General features: G+C 45.7%; 1 protein-coding gene across 2 annotated transcripts in view; it reads right to left on the bottom strand.

The window, feature by feature from the left end:
• Positions 1-17,489, bottom strand: part of SPART (spartin) — a 76,722-nt gene extending 59,233 nt beyond the window's left edge. The window contains exon 1 of one of the 2 annotated variants that reach the window (XR_013995542.1): positions 17,284-17,482. The gene's annotated coding sequence lies outside the window, so the exon portion shown is untranslated. Of the gene's footprint in view, positions 1-17,283 lie in introns of both variants that reach the window. The other variant, XM_081083512.1, reaches the window with a different exon arrangement.
• Positions 17,490-17,959: the final 470 nt, after the last annotated feature.

Here is a 17,959-nt window from a genome sequence, read left to right as displayed (position 1 = left end):
AAAGACTGGTACAATATTCACAAATCAATAAATGTGATACATCCCATAAACAACTTGAAAGACAAAAATCACATTATCATATCAATAGACACAGAAAAAGCATTCAACAAAATCAAACACCCTTTTTTGATAAAAACTCTCAGCAAAGTGGGAATAGAGGGGGCATATCTCAACATGATAAAGGCCATGTATGACAAATATACAGTGAACATCATACTCAATGGGCAAAAACTAATTTCCCCTAAGAACAGGAACAAGATAGGAATGTCCGCTTTCACAACTCTTATTCAACATAGTACTGCAAGTCCTAGCCACAGCAATCAGATAAGAAAAAGAAATAAAAGGCATCCATATTGGAAAGGAGGAAGTAAAACTCTCATTATTCGAAGATGACAGGATATCCTATATAATAAAAGCCCATGTGGCCTCATGGCCTCACGTGAAGTCGTCACAAGATGGCCACCACAAGATGGCCACCCGCACAGTGGAGGTGGGGCCCAGTGGCCACTCCACACAGTGAGGCTTGGGGCCCCGGTGTCTCTGCAGGGGAGAGCAGTCAGGGACCATCAGGCTGGTAGGGGAGGGCAGTTGTGGGTGATCAGGCCGGCAAGGGAGGGTAGTTGTGGGCAATCGAACCAGCAGGGGAGCACTTAAGCGTCAATCAGGGCAGTAGGGGAACAATTAAGGGGCGATCAGGCTCGCAGGCAGAAGCGGTTAGGGGCAATCAGGCAGGCGAGCAGTTAGGAGCCAGGGGTCCCAGACTGGAGAGGGTTCAGGCCGGGTTGAGGGACACCCCCCTGTGCACAAATTTCATGCACTGGGCCTCTACTTATACATAGAAACCCCTAAAGACTCCACCAATAAACTACTGCTTTTAATGAATGAATTTGGTAATGTAGCAGGATACAAAATCAACACCCAAAAATCAATGGCTTTTTTATACACCAATAATAAATCTCAGAAAAGGAAACAAAACAAACAATCCCATTTACCACTGCAACAAGAAAATTAAGATACTTAGGAATAAATTTAATCAAGGAGGCAAAAGACCTGCACTCAGAAAACTACAGGACGATGAAAAAAGACATAGAAGAAGATATAAACAAGTGGAAGAATACACCGTGTTCATGGATTGGTAGAATCAACATCATTAAAATGTCCATACTACTCAAGGCAATCTATAGATTCAATGCAGTCCCTATTAAAAGACCAACAGCATATTCCACAGATCTAGTACAAATACTCTATAAATTTACATGCAACCAAAAAAGACCCCGAATAGCTGCCACAATCTTGAGAAAGAGGAACAAAGTTGAAGGAATCACCATACCAGATATAAGTTATACTACAAAGCCACCATAATCAAAACAGCCTGGCACTGCCACAAGAACAGGTATACAGGTCAATGCAACAGAACAGAGACCCCAGAAATCGACCCAAGCTATTACACTCAATTAACATTTGACAAGAGGTGGCAAGAGCATACAGTGGAGTCAAGAGAGTCTCTTCAATAAATGGTATTGGGAAAACTGGACAGATACATGCAAAAAAAACAAATGAAACTAGACCACTAATTTACACCGTACACACGAATATATTTAAAATGGATAAAAGACTTAAATGTAAGTCGGATATCATAAAAATCCTAAAAGAAACCATAGACAGCTAAGTCTCAGACGTCTCTCATTGCAATATGTTTACAGATACATCTCCTTGGGCAAAGGAAACTAAGGAGAAAATAAACAAATGGGACTTCATCAAAATAAAAAGCTTCTGCACAGAAAAAGAAACCATCAACAAAACGAAAATGGAGCCCATTGTATGGGAGAACATATTTGGCAATGATACATCTGATAAAGTTTTATATATAAGGAACTCCTACAATTAAAAAAAGGAAGACAAATAATCCAATTTAAAAATGGGCAAAGGACCTAAATATTCACTTCTCAAAAGTGGACATACAAATGGCCAAGAGACAAATGGAAAAATGCTCAAAGTCACTGAATATCAGAGAGATGCAAATTAAAACAACTATGAGGTATCACCTCACACCTGTCAGAATGGCTACTATCAACAAATCAACAAATGACAAGTGCTGGCGAGGATGTGGAGAAAAGGAAACCCTAGAACACTGCTGGTGGGAATGCAGACTGGTGTAGCCACTATGGGAAAGATTATGGCGTTTCCTCAAAAACTTAAATATGGAAATGCCATTTGACCTAGTGATCCCATTTCTAGGAATATACCCTAAGAAACCTGAAACACCAATCATAAAGAATGTATGCACCCCTATGTTCATAGTAGCACAATTTACAATAGCTAATATCTGGAAACAGCCCAAGTGCCCATCAATAGATGAGTGGATAAAAAAGCTGTTGTACATTTATACCATGGAATACTATCCAGCAGTAAAAAAAAAGAATCTCTTATCCTTTGAAAGAGCATGGAGGGACCTGGAGAGTATCATACTAAGTGAAATAAGTCAGTCAGAGAAAGAGAAGTATCACATGATCTCACTCATGTGGAATCTAATTAAATAAATGGATGAACGGAGTGGATCCAAAGACATGGAAGCATGGGAGAGTGGGGAATCTCGGAGGGAAGGCTGGGGAGGGTGGGTAGGTGGGAGGTAATCAACCAAAGACCTTGTATGCATATATGCATAACACATGGACACAGACAATAGGGTGGTGTAAGCTTGGGGCAGGGGCGGACTGGAGGAGTCAATGGGGGGAGTGGTTGGAGGGGAGGGGATATATGTAATATTTTCAACAATAAAGATTTAAAAAAATAAACAAATAAATAACACCTCCTACCACCCCCTCCCCCCCAAAAAAAGAATCAATCACTTGATTAAAATATTTTTTTAAATTAAAAAAAAAGAAGGATTTCTGGCTGCTTGGTACCACTCCAGAAAGAAGACCGGAAGTGTCTTCTCTGAGGCATCTGATCACCACCCAAACGAAAGAACAAAAAATAGTGACACTATCTCCCCCCTCCACCCCCAAGGAAAACTCTCCAGGCAACAACCTCCTGAGAGAAACCACAGTTCCTATGTTCTACCCCAGACAGCCTCCAATTAGCTTTCTAGTGCTCCAATTTTACATGGAAGTAGATAGCTAAGGATCACAAAAGATTTGAGAAAAATATCTAGAAATCAAGAAAAAAATAAGAGCAATGCAATTTGGTTGATACAGACAATATGTAAGGCAAAGAAACTTCAAAAAAGCCTACCATCTATATCAACATAAAGAAAACACTGCACCCATAAAATAAAAACAGGATACACACACACACACACACACACACACAAATAAAAGAGAAACATGCAAATTAACCATCACTCCACCACACCCACCAGCCAATCAGGAGGAAGTATGCAAATTAACCCAACTAAGATGGCGGCGGCCCTGGAGCTGGAGCGAGCCCCCGGCAATGGAGGAAGCCAAGCTTCCCACCTGCCCTGGCCGGCCCTGGGCTCAGCTCAAGGCTACAAAGTTTCAATTATAGAAGATAAATAAATCCCAGATACCTGCTTCCAGCCAGCGCTGGACTCCACCCAAGGAGGCGCTGAAAAAAAAAAAGGAAAAAAGGAGAGGCTGGGAGCTTGGATCACCAGGGGGCATGGACAGCCTGAAAACAGCCATCAGCCCCTCACCCAGGCTGGCCAGGCACCCCAGGGGGACCCCCACCCTGAAGGGGATGTGGCCAGCCTGCAAAAAGCCATCAGCCCCTCACCCAGGCTGGCCAGCCACCCCAGTGGGACCCCCACCCTGATCCGGGACACCCTTCAGGGCAAACCAGCCAACCCCCACCTGTGCACCGGGCGTCTATCTATACTAATAAAAGGATAATATGCTAATCAGACTAGGAATCCTTCCAGGAGACCTTCCAGACGTTCTTCTGAACAAAGCCATGGTGGCAGGGCCGAGGTAGAGGCGGTTAGAGGCCAAGGGGGAGGGAAGTTGTGGATGATCAGGCCAGGATGGGACGGCAGTTGCGGGTGATCAGGCTGATGGGGGGCGGGGCCATTGGGGGTAAGCAGACCAGCAAGGGGGCCAGTTGGGGGCAAGCAGGCCATCAGTGGGGGTCAGCTGGAGGTGATCAGGACAGCGGGGGGGGGGGCAATTTGGAGTGAACAGGCCAGCAGGGGGGCAGTTGGGGGTGAGTAGGCCAGTGGGGAGGTGTGGTGGGGGCAAGCAGGCCAGCAGAGGGGGCAGTTGGGGGCAAGCACACTGGCACGGGGGCAGTTGGGGATGATCAGGCTGGCGGGGGGGCATTTGGGGGTGAGCAGGCCAACAGCGGGGGGCAGTTGGGGGTGAGCAGGCTGGCAGGCAGAGTGGTTAGGGGCAATTAGGCAGGCAGGCAGGCAGGTGAGTGGTTAGGAGCCAGCAGTCCCAGATTGTGAGAGGGATGTCCGACTGCCGGTTTAAGCCCGAACCCTATAAACCAGCAGTAGGACATCCTTCAAGGGGTCCCAGATTGGAGAGGGTGCAGGCCTGGCTGAGGGACTCCCCCCTCCCCCCCACATGAATTTCATGCACCAGGCCACTAGTATGTATGTGTATGTATATGTATATACACACACACACACACACACACACACAAGACATTCAAATAAATAAAGGTTTAAGAAACTACATATAAAATAGCTGAAAAGAAACTCAATAGAGGGATGTGAAGGTGATAAATCACAGAAAATGCCTGGAAAGCGGGGGGGGGGGGGGGGGTGGCGGGGGAGGGGCAGGGATGAAAAATAGGAAAGAATAGATAAGTTAGAGAGGACCCAGTCTAGGAGGTCCAACATTTGATTAAGGAAATTTTTAAAAAATAGACTAGATAAAAAATAAAAGAGTTGACGAAACTGTAATACAAAGAATCGCCCGGAACTAGAAAACATGAATTCCCAGATTTAAAAGGATTAATGGTTTGTCAAAGGATAAAAAAAGATCCACACCAAAAAGTGCACCATAAATTTCAGAACACTATGTTCAAGGGCCCCTCTTTTAAAAAATGAGAAATAAGATTACTAAGAAACTCCTTAAAAAACAATAGAAATTTGAATAAAATAGTACAATTAATTCAAAATTCTAAATGAAAATAACTTTCAAATGATTGCTCAGATATTACTGAAAGGGTTAATCAAGAAACAGGGCTAACTTAGCAGGGGCTAACAAAAGAAAGTAAGTTCTGCAAACCTAAGCCTTGCACAAATATGCTCCCCTTGAGTGGTTATTTTACAGAAATTCCTGAAGACCATAACTCCTGCACAGCCCCCGGGAAGAAGGACGTCTGGCGCCAGCAGAAGGCCAAAGAGCAAGACTGTAAAACTGTGATCGGGGTCACAGTCCTGATATGTGTCAAGCCAAAGCCCCATCTATAGCTCTCCCTGAGCACATAAAAAGCCTGCTCCCTCCCATTCACCACTGATTTCTTTTTCAGAATCAGTCCATCTGCACCCAGGTGCCTTGAATAAATATCATTTTGATTACACTGAGCCTTGAGTCCATTCGGCCCAAACCCAAACCTTTCAATTACATCTTCTAATGCTTAGATTCCATGTTTGGTGAAAGGAATCCCAATGCTAATAATGATAGGAGTTCCCAAGATGACAATGATGCAAGCAGTTCACACTGGAGTAGAAGAAAGAACTCCAGAGATTTCTTCAAGAAACTAAAATTAATTGCTAGACTATCTAATGTGTTTCTAACTGTGAGGACTGAGTTTAATCAGTGATCAACCCATTAATAGGTATAAAACTAAGGAAATAACAACTAGGGAAAACAAGATGCTCAGCTAGAAAGAAAAGGTAATCATAATGTAATGCATGTTTCAGTTTCAATTTGTGTCATAATGATGTAAATAATGAATCTTGATATAGGCAAAATTATGATACAACCATATTGGGAAGGTGGATGGATAGAAGTTTGTACATATGTGGATGAAATTAAAATTTCACCTTTCCTACTAGGAAGTTACTGGACAATGCCTAAAACTGAAAAATAAAAACTGGCCATAGAAACATCCTGTTTGGAGATGTAGACAGAAAGACCAAAAAACCTGGGTAAGAAAATTGATGTATTCTGCTTTTGGGAGGAAGAGGGTAAGTCTGGGTGGTGGGACCTCTGGTTTTCATGGGAAGCTTTATAAAAATATTTAATTTTTAGTACAATGTGCATAATTTAAAAAATTAATTATGGATTTAAAAAACAGATGGTTTAGGGCAGCTTTGTCTAATACTATATAATAAAAGGCTAATATGCAAATTGACCAAATGGCAGAATGACCGGTTGCTATGATGCGCACTGACCATCAAGGGGCAGATGCTCAACGCAGGAGCTGCCCCCTGGTGGTCAGTGCACTCCCACAGGGGGAGCGCTGCTCAGCCAGAAGCCAGGCTCACAGCTGACAAGGGCAGTGGCGGTGGCGGGAGCCTCTCCCACCTCTGCAGCAGCGCTAAGGATATCTGACTGATGGCTTAGGCCCGCTCGCCAGGGAGAGGGGCCTAAGCCATCAGTCGGACATCCCCCAAGGGCTCCCAGACTGCAAGAGGGTGCAGGCCGGGCTAAGGGACACCCCCGAGTATACGAATTTCATGCACCGGGCCTGTGGACTACATATATTCTTTACATTTTCTAACAGCCGCATTAAAAAAGTAAAAAGAAACAGATGAAATGAACTTCAGTAATAGCATTTACCAAAATACATCCAAACTACTGTTTCAACATGTTTTCAATATAAAAATTATCACAGAAACTGTGGCCTAGCTTCTGATTAATATAACCAACCATACTTTCTAATGTGAAAAATAAACAAACATTAGTTAGCCTCATAATGCAGCAACTCGATAGTCAAGAAAATATATTCAGTTCCCAATTTAGAAAACATATACAACTCATCATATACAGACCTACCTTATTTGCCTTACCCCAAAACCCCTATCAAAATTGACAAACGCTCTCCCTGGCATTCTATGCTATTATGTAATGAGACTACCTCCCATTACCACAGATCCCATCCCTTTCTTCCCCCAGAAAACAGGGAATAGGAATTTTGCACTCCACCCACCTTAAGAGTACAAGGAGACTCAGAGTACAGAAAGCAAAAAAAGTAGGCTTTTGTGAGCTGATCTGGGAACTTAACCAGCATTATTAGATTTGCCCATTTGATTTAAATAGGGTCTTGAACAACACTGTGACTTAGCACCCACTTTTCTGCTACATGCTACAAGAACACCACTATTACCAGGCACCATTTGCAAAGTGTTTAATGTGTGCTGGACATCATGCTAGATGTTTGTCTCATCCTTACAAACAACTGGAAGCATTACTATTATTACTTTGCAGAAAGAGAAAAAAAATTGAGGTTTGAAGGCACTGATTGCCCTGAATCAAGTATTTTTGAAAGACCCTGGAGCTAAGAATTATTTTGACATTTTTTAGAAGATTATAAAAACAAATAGGCAACAGAGATCTTATGTGGCTCATAACACCTCAAATATTTATCTGTAATGTTACAAAAAAATGTTACTAATCCACTGCTCTAGATTACAAAGTAAAGTAGTCGGATTCCAAAACTAATCCTCTAAATCAGGGTTTCTCAATCTTGGTATGATTGATATTTTGGGCTGCATAAGTCTGTTAAGGTAGGCTGTCCTGTTCACTCATCTCTATCTACTAGATGCCTGATGACAACTACAAATTTGCTGCCAAATGTATCCTGGGCAGCAAAACCATCCCTACCGCTAACCACTGCTCTAAATGGTCTTCAAACCTGGATGTGTACCCCCTGGAGCACATGAAGGCTTTTCAAGGGATTATGTTCCATGTATAATTTTAAGAAAAAGGCCTTCAGACTCCTCTACTTCCATTTAGTTTGCCTCACTAAAAATGATGTCAGGGAATATGCATGCAGTGCAGATACCATGCTGTTATTTTTTTCTCTCCCAGGCTCCTTTCACAATCTTCCCACTTTGCAAAATAAAATCTTATCTCTCACCCATTCCTATTTTCATTACCCCCAGGATAGAAAAACTCCTTAGAGTGGAACCGCCCCTCCAAAAAAGTAAAAGGTGTTGAAATCCAAGGTTCTTCTGACTGATGAAATTTAGCTTTAAATCCTAGCTCTAGAAATCATTCTCATTCTCTCTCTCAATATATATATCAGAGACCTAGCCTTTCCCCTTGGATAATCAGCAAGCCCCCAGGAAGCAGAAGGCAGCAGGAAGTAGAAGACTAATGGTCACATGGTCACAACCTCTGTAAAGATAATATCTTTTTTTAAAATATATTTTATTGATTTTTTACAGAGAGGAAGGGAGAGAGATAGAAAGTTAGAAACATCAATGAGAGAGAAACATCGATCACACCTCCCACTGGGGATGTGCCTGCAACCAAGGTACATGTCCTTGACCGGAATCGAACCCGGGACACCTCAGTCCGCAAGCAGATGCTCTATCCACTGAGCCAAACCGATCAGGCCTAAAGGTAATATCTTTACCTAAATTACTAGAGGCCCGGTGCACGAACTTCGGACACTCGAGGGGGTGGGGGGAATCCTTCAGCCCGGCCAGAGCCCTCTCGCAGTCCAGGAGCCCTCGGGGGATGTCCGACTGATGGGTTGGGCCCCCTCCCGCTAAGCCAGCAGTTGGACATCCTTAGTGCTGCTGCGGAGGCAGGAGAGGCTCCTGCCACTGCCACTGGCTTGCCAGCCATGAGCCCAGCTTCTGGCTGAGCGGCACTCCCCCTGTGGGAGCACACTGACCACCAGGGGGCAGCTCCTGTGTTGCGTGTCTGCCCCCTGGTGGTCAGTACACGTCATAGTGACCAGTCGTTCTTCCATTTGGTTGATTTGCATATTAGCCTTTTATTATATAGGATGTTTAAGCTTCTAAGCCAGCCGTGGGCAAACTACGGCCCGTTTGAAATGAATAAAACTAAAAAAAAAAAAAAAAGACCGTACCCTTTTATGTAATGATGTTTACTTTGAATTTATATTAGTTCACACAAACACTCCATCCATGCTTTTGTTCCAGCCCTCTGGTCCAGTTTAAGAACCCATTGTGGCCCTCGAGTCAAAAAGTTTGCCCACCCTGTTCTAAGCCCTAAGGTAGATAGAACCCCCTGGCTACTTTCCCATGAAACCAGATAAAGGGATGTCAGAACTATCCTCAAGACCTGAAAAAATGATGTATCACCTTTACCTTACCTATAATCAATCAGCTCCCAATACGACCGCCAATCCCTAACCCACTGTCTTGTGATTTTGCCCTATATAATCTATAATATACAAACCATTGGAGAGTTCTAACTTTTGAGCACTAGCTTCCATCCTCCTGGGTGACACCATCTACTTATATAAAAACCGTGGGTGGTGTTCATCACGACCACCAGAACCGTGACCAAGCGGAAGAAAGTCAATCCTGCAGGGATTGTCTTGGCAACGGCTGCGCCCTCCCCCGAGCTGTTTCCTGTAAGGGCAGGGTTTGAGGCAGAAACCTGCCCTCAGAGTGTGGAGGCATATCTTTATAAAGTGTGCTGCGCCAGCACAGCCAAGGGTGAACCTGAGTGGAGGCGGCTGAAAGGCTTAGAAAAGACAGACAAGAGAATGAAAGCCAGGTCTCGGTGGGACGCTGCTTCTCTGAGAGACAGCGACCACATCCACAGCCATGTCTTTATTTTATAGCAGATGCTACGAGGCAAAGTAAGGGCGTGACCAAGATGTTTACAACATTCTCCTGGGTTTCAATCCTACTCAACTACATGCACCTGAACTATATCAAGCCTACATCACTCAGGCACGTGGGGCCACGTGTTCGAACCATAGGTTCAAGCTTACAACTACAGCTGTTGGCTATAATTGTGCTGAGGGGGCCCTGCCCTCCAAGCTGGGACTTGTACGTGTCAATGAGAGGACTGTGCCCTCTCATCAGTCCAAGGCTTGAACCTGTCCAAAACACTGTAGCGACTTCCCACAATAAAGTTTTAATTCTGTTTCTTTATTACTAATGTTGTGGCCCCACCCCATAACAAAGAAACAGAATTTCCAGAGGATGAGGCCCAGAAATCAGGATTTTAAAAAGATTCCCAGGTGATTCTAATGTGCAGCCAAGGTTGAGAACCACTGTTATAGATAATATTAAAAATACATCTAAATGTGCAATTCTTTTTTTAAAAAATATATTTTATTGATTTTTTTACAGAGAGGAAGGAGAGGGATAGAGTTAGAAACATCCATGAGGGAGAAACATCCATCAGCTGCCTCCTGCACACTCCCTACTGGGGATGTGCCCGCAACCAAGGTAGCATCCCCTTGACCGGAATCGAACCTAGGACTCTTCAGTCCACAGGCCAACGCTCTAGCCACTGAGCAAAACTGGTCAGGGCTAAACGTGCAATTCTTTGTCAAAAAAAATGAGCATGTTCAAAAATTAAATGAAGAAAATTTGGATATACTTCATGGAGATTTTCACACATATTTCAGTGATGATTACATTGATTCCACAGATGATGCTGAAAAGGAAAATTTTCCCATCGAATTTTTTTAATAGTATTACTCCTTCGGGAATGCCCTGTCATAAATTAAAATTGAAAGTGGGTGCAATCATCATGCTATTGAGAAATCTCAATAGTAAATGGGGTCTTTGTAATGGTACCAGATTATCAAAAGATTACCACCTAATATTATCGAAGCTGAAGTATTAACAGGATCTGCAGAGGGAGAGGCTGTTCTGATTCCAAGAATTAATTTGTCCCCATCTGACACTGGCCTCCCATTTAAATTGATTCGACGACGGTTTCCCGTGATGCCAGCATTTGTGATGACTATTAATAAATCACGAGGACAAACTCTAGACAAAGCAGGCATATTCCTACCTGAACCCGTTTTTGCAGATGGTCAGTTACATGTTGCTTTCTCTCGAGTTTGAAGAGAATGTGATGTTACAGTTGTAAATACTTCATCACAAGGGAAATTAGTCAAGCACTCTGAAAGTGTTTTCACTCTTAATATGGTGTACAGGGAGATATTATTAGAATAAGTTTAATCATATTATAAGTCATTGTTTGCATCACTGTTGTTTTTTTATCATGTATTTGTTGTTTCCATATGTTTTTGTTGTTTTCATATCATGTTTTTATCATTTTTATATCATGCCACTGTTATTGCTATATCCTTTTGTTACTGTTTATTAATAAATTTATATATTATTTTCATATACATTTTACTAATTTCCTTTCATCTCTCACACTTCTATTATAGAGAAAGGGCAAATAGCAATATTAAAATATCTCTGCTAATTAATCCCCCCCCCCTTTTTTTTAGATGCTGGTGAAAAAGGAAAGTGGTTTATTCCAGTGCTAGTAACCTGAGGAGATGGGGGACTCTTGTCATAAAGCCCATCTCAACATCTCAGGGCAGGCAGAGTTTTTCATAAGGAAGGTAAGGGAAAGCAGAACAAAGAGAATAAGGAGAAGGTAGTTAAAAGTTCAATATGTGCAGACTAGCACAGTCCATTCTGATAAGGATTCAAAACTGTTCAAGTCATGGTCTGGTATGTATCATCCTGGTCTTGTCCTCTGCTTCTATGTTATCCTGGTTTTACATTTGAAGGTCAGCAAATCTCCCAGAACTGGGACAACTGAAGGTCAGAGCCTGCATCTTCTGAAATGAGTTCCTAGGATTTTATAAAAACACTAGAGGCCAGTGCACAAGAATTTGTGCACTCGGAGGGAGGGGGGAGGGGGGTTCCTCAGCCCGGCCTGTGCCCTCTCGCAGACTGGGACCCCTCGGAAGATAACGACCTGCTGGCTTAGGCCTGCTCCCGGGTGGCAGAGGGCAGGCCCAATCCCTAGGTGCAGCCCCTGGTCGGAATCAGAGCAGGGGTGATTGGGGAGTTGGGGCGCAGCCCCGTCATGCACAGAGCAGGGAGGATCGGGAGGTTGCGATGCCACCCTCAGTCACGCTCAGAGTAGGGCCGGTTGGGGGGTTGGGGCACTGCCCCCTGTCACACTCAAGGCAGGGTCAATGGGAAGGTTGCGGAGCCACCACCCCTGTCACGCACAGAGCAGGGCCCATTAGGGGGGTTGGGGCTCCGTACCTGTCATGCACAGAGCAGGGTCGATCAGGGGGTTGGGGAGCTCCCCCCTGTCGCTCACAGAGTAGGGCCGATAGGGGAGTTGGGGCACCACCCCGTCACACACAGAGCAGGGCAGATCAGGGGATTGGGGCGCCGCACCCTGTTACACTCAGGGCAGGGCCGATGGGGAGGTTATAGCTCTACCCCGTCACACACAGAGCAGGGCCCGTGGGGCGGGGGGGGGGGGGGGGGGATTTGAGGGGCCGCACCCTGTCACACACAGAGCAAGGCCAATCAGGGGGTTGGGACGCTGAACCCTGTCACACAGAGCAGGGCCGATCAGGGGGTTGGGGCTCCGCAGCCTGTCACACACAGAGCCGCAGGGCGATCAGGGGGTTGGGGAGCTTCCCCCTATCGGGCACAGAGCAGGGCTGATCAGGGGGTTGGGGCGCCTTCCCCTGTCAGGAACAGAGCAGGGCGGACAGGGAGGCTGTGGCCCCGCCCCCTGTCACACACACAGCCACAGGGCGATCAGGGGGTTTGGGCTCTGCCCCATCACGCTGATCCCGGTGCCAGGAGGCCTCACGGCTCTGCTGATCCCAGTGCTGGGAGGCATATTACCCTTTTACTATATAGGACAGAGGTCTGGTACTCGGGTGGGGGCCAGCTGGTTTGCCCTGAAGGGTGTCCTGGATCAGGGTAGGGGTCCCCACTGGGGTGCCTGGCCAGCCTGGATGAGGGCATGATGGCTGTTTGCAGCTGGTCACACACCCTTCAGGGTGGGGGTCCCCACTGGGGTGCCTGGCCAGTCTGGGTGAGGGGCTGAGGGCTGTTTTCAGGCGGGCGGGTGACTGAAGCTCCCAACTGCTCCTTTTTTTCTTTTTTTTTTATTCTGGGCCAGCTTTAGCTCTGAGACTTGGCTCCAGCTCTTAGGCCTCCGCTGCTGAAAGCAGGTATCTGGTTTGTTTGGGTTCTATAATCGAAACACTGTTTCAACTCCAGCTCTGAGATCCCGGCTGGCTGAAAGCAGGTTTCTGGGGTTTTGTTTAGCTTCTATATTTGTAACAATGTTTCAAACTGCAAGCTCAGAGGCCGGCAGCAGCAGGCGGGGAACGTTGGAGTCCTCCGTCACTGAAGCCAGCAAGCCTCATGTTCGCTTCAAGCTGCCTGGCTGCCGGCCGCCATCTTGGCTGGCAGTTAATTTGCATATCACCCTGATTAGCCAATGGGAAGGGTAGCGGACGTACAGCTAATTATCATGTTTCTCTTTTATTAAATAGGACTAGAGGCCTGATGCACAAAATTTGTGCAAGGGGCTCAGCCCTCACAGCTGCGTCAGCTTGCCTTGGCCCTTGCAACCCCACTTCATCTGGAAGGTTGTCCAGAAGGTCATTTGGCTGTCCAGTCTAATTAGCATGTTACACTTACATTATTATAGATGCTGCTTATCTACATGCTAGCATTGTTAACTATCCATTTATGTTTCTGTGTTTTAAGGTTAGGATAGGGCACAATAGGGACAGTTTGCCTCTGCTTCATGAAAATTCCCCTTTTTAAAAATATATTTTATTGATTTTTTACAGAGAGGAAGGGAGAGGGATAGAGAGTTAGAAACATCGATGAGAGAAAAACATCAATCAGCTGCCTCCTGCACACTCCCCACTGGGGATGTGCCCACAACCAAGGTACATGCCCTTGACCGGAATCGAACCTGGGACCCTTGAGTCAGCAGGCCGATGCTCTATCCACTGAGCCAAACTGGTTAGGGCAATAAATTCACTTTTACTGTGCACGAATTTCATGCACCGGGCTACTAGTCTATATATATAAAAGCCTAAGCGACAATTATGACTGAACGACCGGAACGACCAGTTGTGATGACGTGCACTGACCACCAGGGGGCAGACACTCAACACAGGAGCTGGTGGTCAGTGCGCTCCCATAGTGGGAGCGCCGCTCAGCTGACAGACCCATCCTGGTGGCTCACCAGCCGGGCGGCAGCCACTCCCTCCCTCAGTAGACCTACAGGTCCAATCTCCGGAGAATGGGCCAGGCACTGAGGGACCAGCGCTGCCGGCAGGGTCCCGACAGCACCGCTGGCCTCCTGGAGGTCGGCTCGGGCACAGCGGCCAGTTCCCCTCCCTAGACGCTCCACAATAAAAAAAGGATATAAAAGCAGCTGCCAGGTGGCTCCTGACAACCGGCGCGAATGTCAGCAGGACGGATCCGGATCCTGGGCCAGCAAGGGCATCCCACTGGCTGCCCAGAGGACCGATCACATCTCGGCCCCACCCCTATCCCCCTGGGGACTCCATCGTGCATGAATTCATGCACCCGGCCTCTAGTTCATAATAAAATAGCCAACCTTTCTCGGTATTTAGTGTTTGGCTCTACTAGTGCTAGGTCAGTGGTTGGCAAACTGTGGCTCGTGAGCCACATGCGGCTCTTTGGCCCCTTGAGTGTGGCTCTTCCACAAAATACCACGTGTGAGCACGCACGTACAGTGTAATTGAAACTTCGTGGCCTATGTGCAGAAGTCGGTATTTTGTGGAAGAGCCACACTCAAGGGGCCAAAGAGCCGCACGTGGCTCGCGAGCCGCAGTTTGCTGACCACTGTGCTAGGTGAACAAACTCTTCCTGTTCAATAACTGTCAATTTTCATTTAGGCAACTCCAAGTTTCCATGTCATTAAGACAATTAACACTAAACTTTTACTTTCCATATTTAATTATCAAAATCTATCAGGCATTATGCTGTTCTGAGCAACTATTACCACTTCTAATAACTCAATCCAGAAGAAAAATAACTCCTAAAGTTAAAAAGTCATACGAAACTTTAAAAACTAGTTTCACTTATACAAATCTTTTTATTAAAGGCACATATGACAGAGAATAAAAAGCTTTCAAGCATAAATAAAATATGTATTTTTAAAACCGATGATGGGTATAAAAGTGCAATATTATACTCCTTTGGATACAGTTAAGAGTGATGTACCAATTTTATACTATACAAATATTTATATGTGGGAAAATGCATGCTTTGCAACTACTTAAAAGTATGATGTAAAATCTTATAAATGAAACTAAACATGTGCAAAAGGGCAATTTTACAAAAATTATTTTGGGGTTCATAAGCAAAAATCACTGCTCTAAAACCATTCACTACTATACACTGCAATCATAAAATGCACATAATCTCTGGCCCTTAGAAGCACCATACTTTACTACCTTTTATTAAACTCTTTGGATGTATTTGGCACTGTTCTAAGCTTATTTAATTTTTAAATCCTTGGAAGTTAATATCTGATTACAAATACTGAGCAGCTTGCTGCCCAGGACAGAGCTGGTAAATGGGAGACATTCAAAGAGTCAGGTTCCACAGATATTTGACAAGAAAATGAGATAAAATTCTAATTCTAAAGCTAAAGCTGTGACTATGTTTACAAGTTAGCAGAGTGAGGGAGGGCTGAAGGAAACTTGGGGTGTTTAGTAAAAAGGCATTTGGCTTAAGCCTTAATAGGTAGCACTTGAAGGCAGAAGGAAGGCATGAGAAAGGAATTCTAGATAGAAGCATTAAATTTTTAAAAATTACCTACACTAATATCATTGTCTTAAATCCCAAACCAAAACCTGGTTCCAGATGCCAACAGTGCATTTAAGTTATTTTTTTAAAATACATTTTTATTTCAGAGAGCGAGAGGGAATCATTGATCAGCTGCCTCCTAAACGCCCCCATAATTGGGGGATCCAGCCAGCAACCTGGGCATGTGCCCTGAGGAGGGGGGTTGTCCAACCCTGACCTCATGGTTCACAGGTCCACATTCAACCACCGCGCCACACCATGGGGCCATTTAAGTTATCTTTTAAACGTCCTAATAAGAGTTAAAATGTATGCTTGTATGCTCCAAACAAGTGTGTGTGTGTGTGTGTGTGTGCGCGCGCGCTTTAAAAAATATTCAGGAGCCAAGTAAAATTCTGAACTAAACAGCTGGCAAGTTAATTCAGGCCCATAAATACTGAAAGTAGCAACAACCATTCTAAAGGTCAACGATGATGGGTATAAAAGTGCAATATTATATCACAAGTAATCTTTACTAACATAGCATTTATCTCCCTACAGCGAGAAGTTGCTCTAACACCCTATCTGGCCCTTTATTCAGAAAAAGAAAAAGGAGAAGGAATTTTTCCCAAATAGCTGTATGCAATTCCCTCCCGTAGTTCTTACCACGTCTCGCTGGTTAAATAAGCTATACACAATGACACTTCAGAAAGCTGCACAGAGGAGGAGGGGCCCATTAAGAGAAACGCTTCCACTTTCAAACAGGTTTCATATAAAATCGCCATATAATATTTGTTTTTAGAAAAGTAGAGCAAATCAAAACCCACCTCTTTATTACTGGGGGCATTCTTATATTACTTTTTGGTAGTGCTATTGGAAATTTCAAAGAAAAACTGTTGAGTTCTTAAATACTTAAGGCCATATTTCAAAGGCAACGGTCTTCAGAAAACTTCATTAAATTACAACACAATAAAGCCAATCTCAATGATCCTCAAAAGACAAGAGCAAAGCAATTCATTACAATTAGAGGCCCCTGGGCCGAGCCCTCGGCGCAGCACTGCTGCTGCGTCACAAACTGGCGCATCCAAGACACTCGCCAGCGCAGAAACGAGGTCGGAGGAATCCTCCGCGGCGCTCAACCCTGCAACCCTCGTCTATAACAGTAACAAATGTATTCCAGAGAGAAAAATCGCGCACTATCCATTCCCAGTACCACTGCTGTTGGCTGTTGACCTTTTTGTAAAGAAAGGGTATCGAACGCTCAAGAAACTACAAGCGCTGGGTGAAGAATCACTGTATTTTCGAAGCGAAAGTAAACAGCCGGGGCGGGCAGCAAAAATGGCCAACAGATGCTCCAGGATGACGACATCCAAGGCCCAAGGCGGGGGGGGGGGGGGGGGGGGCAGTGCTGTGCAGAGCACGAAGTTTCCATAAATATGAGATGGACGTTAACTAAGAACTTCTCAAACTATTTTCTCTCGAAATTGCTCCCTTCACAGAAACCTTCATCTCCAATCCTTGGATAAGGGAATTGGACCTTCCCTGCCCTCGTCCTTCCCGTCAGCCCCGCCAGGTCGCAGGACCCGGGGAGCTCACACCACCCGCCCGCCTCGGCCCGCGCAAGGGCGAAGGCTTCCCCGCCGCCCCACCTGTGCCTTCCAGACCTCGGGCGTCCCAGCGCCGCCCGACGAGCTCCCGCCAGGCCGCCGCGGCCTCCGGCTTCCTCAGACGCAGCGCAGCTCCGCAGCGTCCACCCAGACCCGTTCCAGGTTCTCAGCACGCCCAGCGCGCGGGACTCACAAAGCGCCCCCAGCCGGGTGCTCCGAGCGCCCACGTCGCGCGGCCGCCCCGCCCCTCTCTTGACGTCAGGCTCTTCGCGCTGCCGCTGCCGTCACCAGTCCCCGTGTGCATGACGTCCCCGCGGGCGTCTTTCCCACGGACTGGTCACAGCCCTCTCGCAGCCTATGGCCGTGTAAATAGTATATGGGGAGACGTCACCCAGAGTCAGCGTAAAGCCCCTGGAGGAAGAAAAGGAGCCAGAGCGATGGCTGAGAGAACCATGGGAGCCACCACAACCAGCGTCTCTCGGGTCCTCGTGGATTGCCCTGCGCTTGCGCAATCTTTTTCTCTGAGGCAGAACCTGGGGGTCTTGGGAGGGATGAGGAAAGAGCAGTAGGTGGTAAGAGCTGTGAGGGCTAGAGGGAGCCCTGGGCTCAGTGCAAGTGGGAGAACAAAGACTGATTCTCTCAACTGTTCTGGAACCTGATCTTTGTGACTAATGTGTGTGTTACTGGAAGGACAGGAGCCTAGGCTGGCCTGCAGTGT

Source organism: Myotis nattereri (genome assembly GCF_964212035.1).
Source record: "Myotis nattereri genome assembly, chromosome: 2".
Taxonomy (NCBI): Eukaryota; Metazoa; Chordata; class Mammalia; order Chiroptera; family Vespertilionidae; genus Myotis; species Myotis nattereri.
Note: the sequence above shows the minus strand (reverse complement) of the source record. Positions and strands in the feature narration are given on the sequence as shown.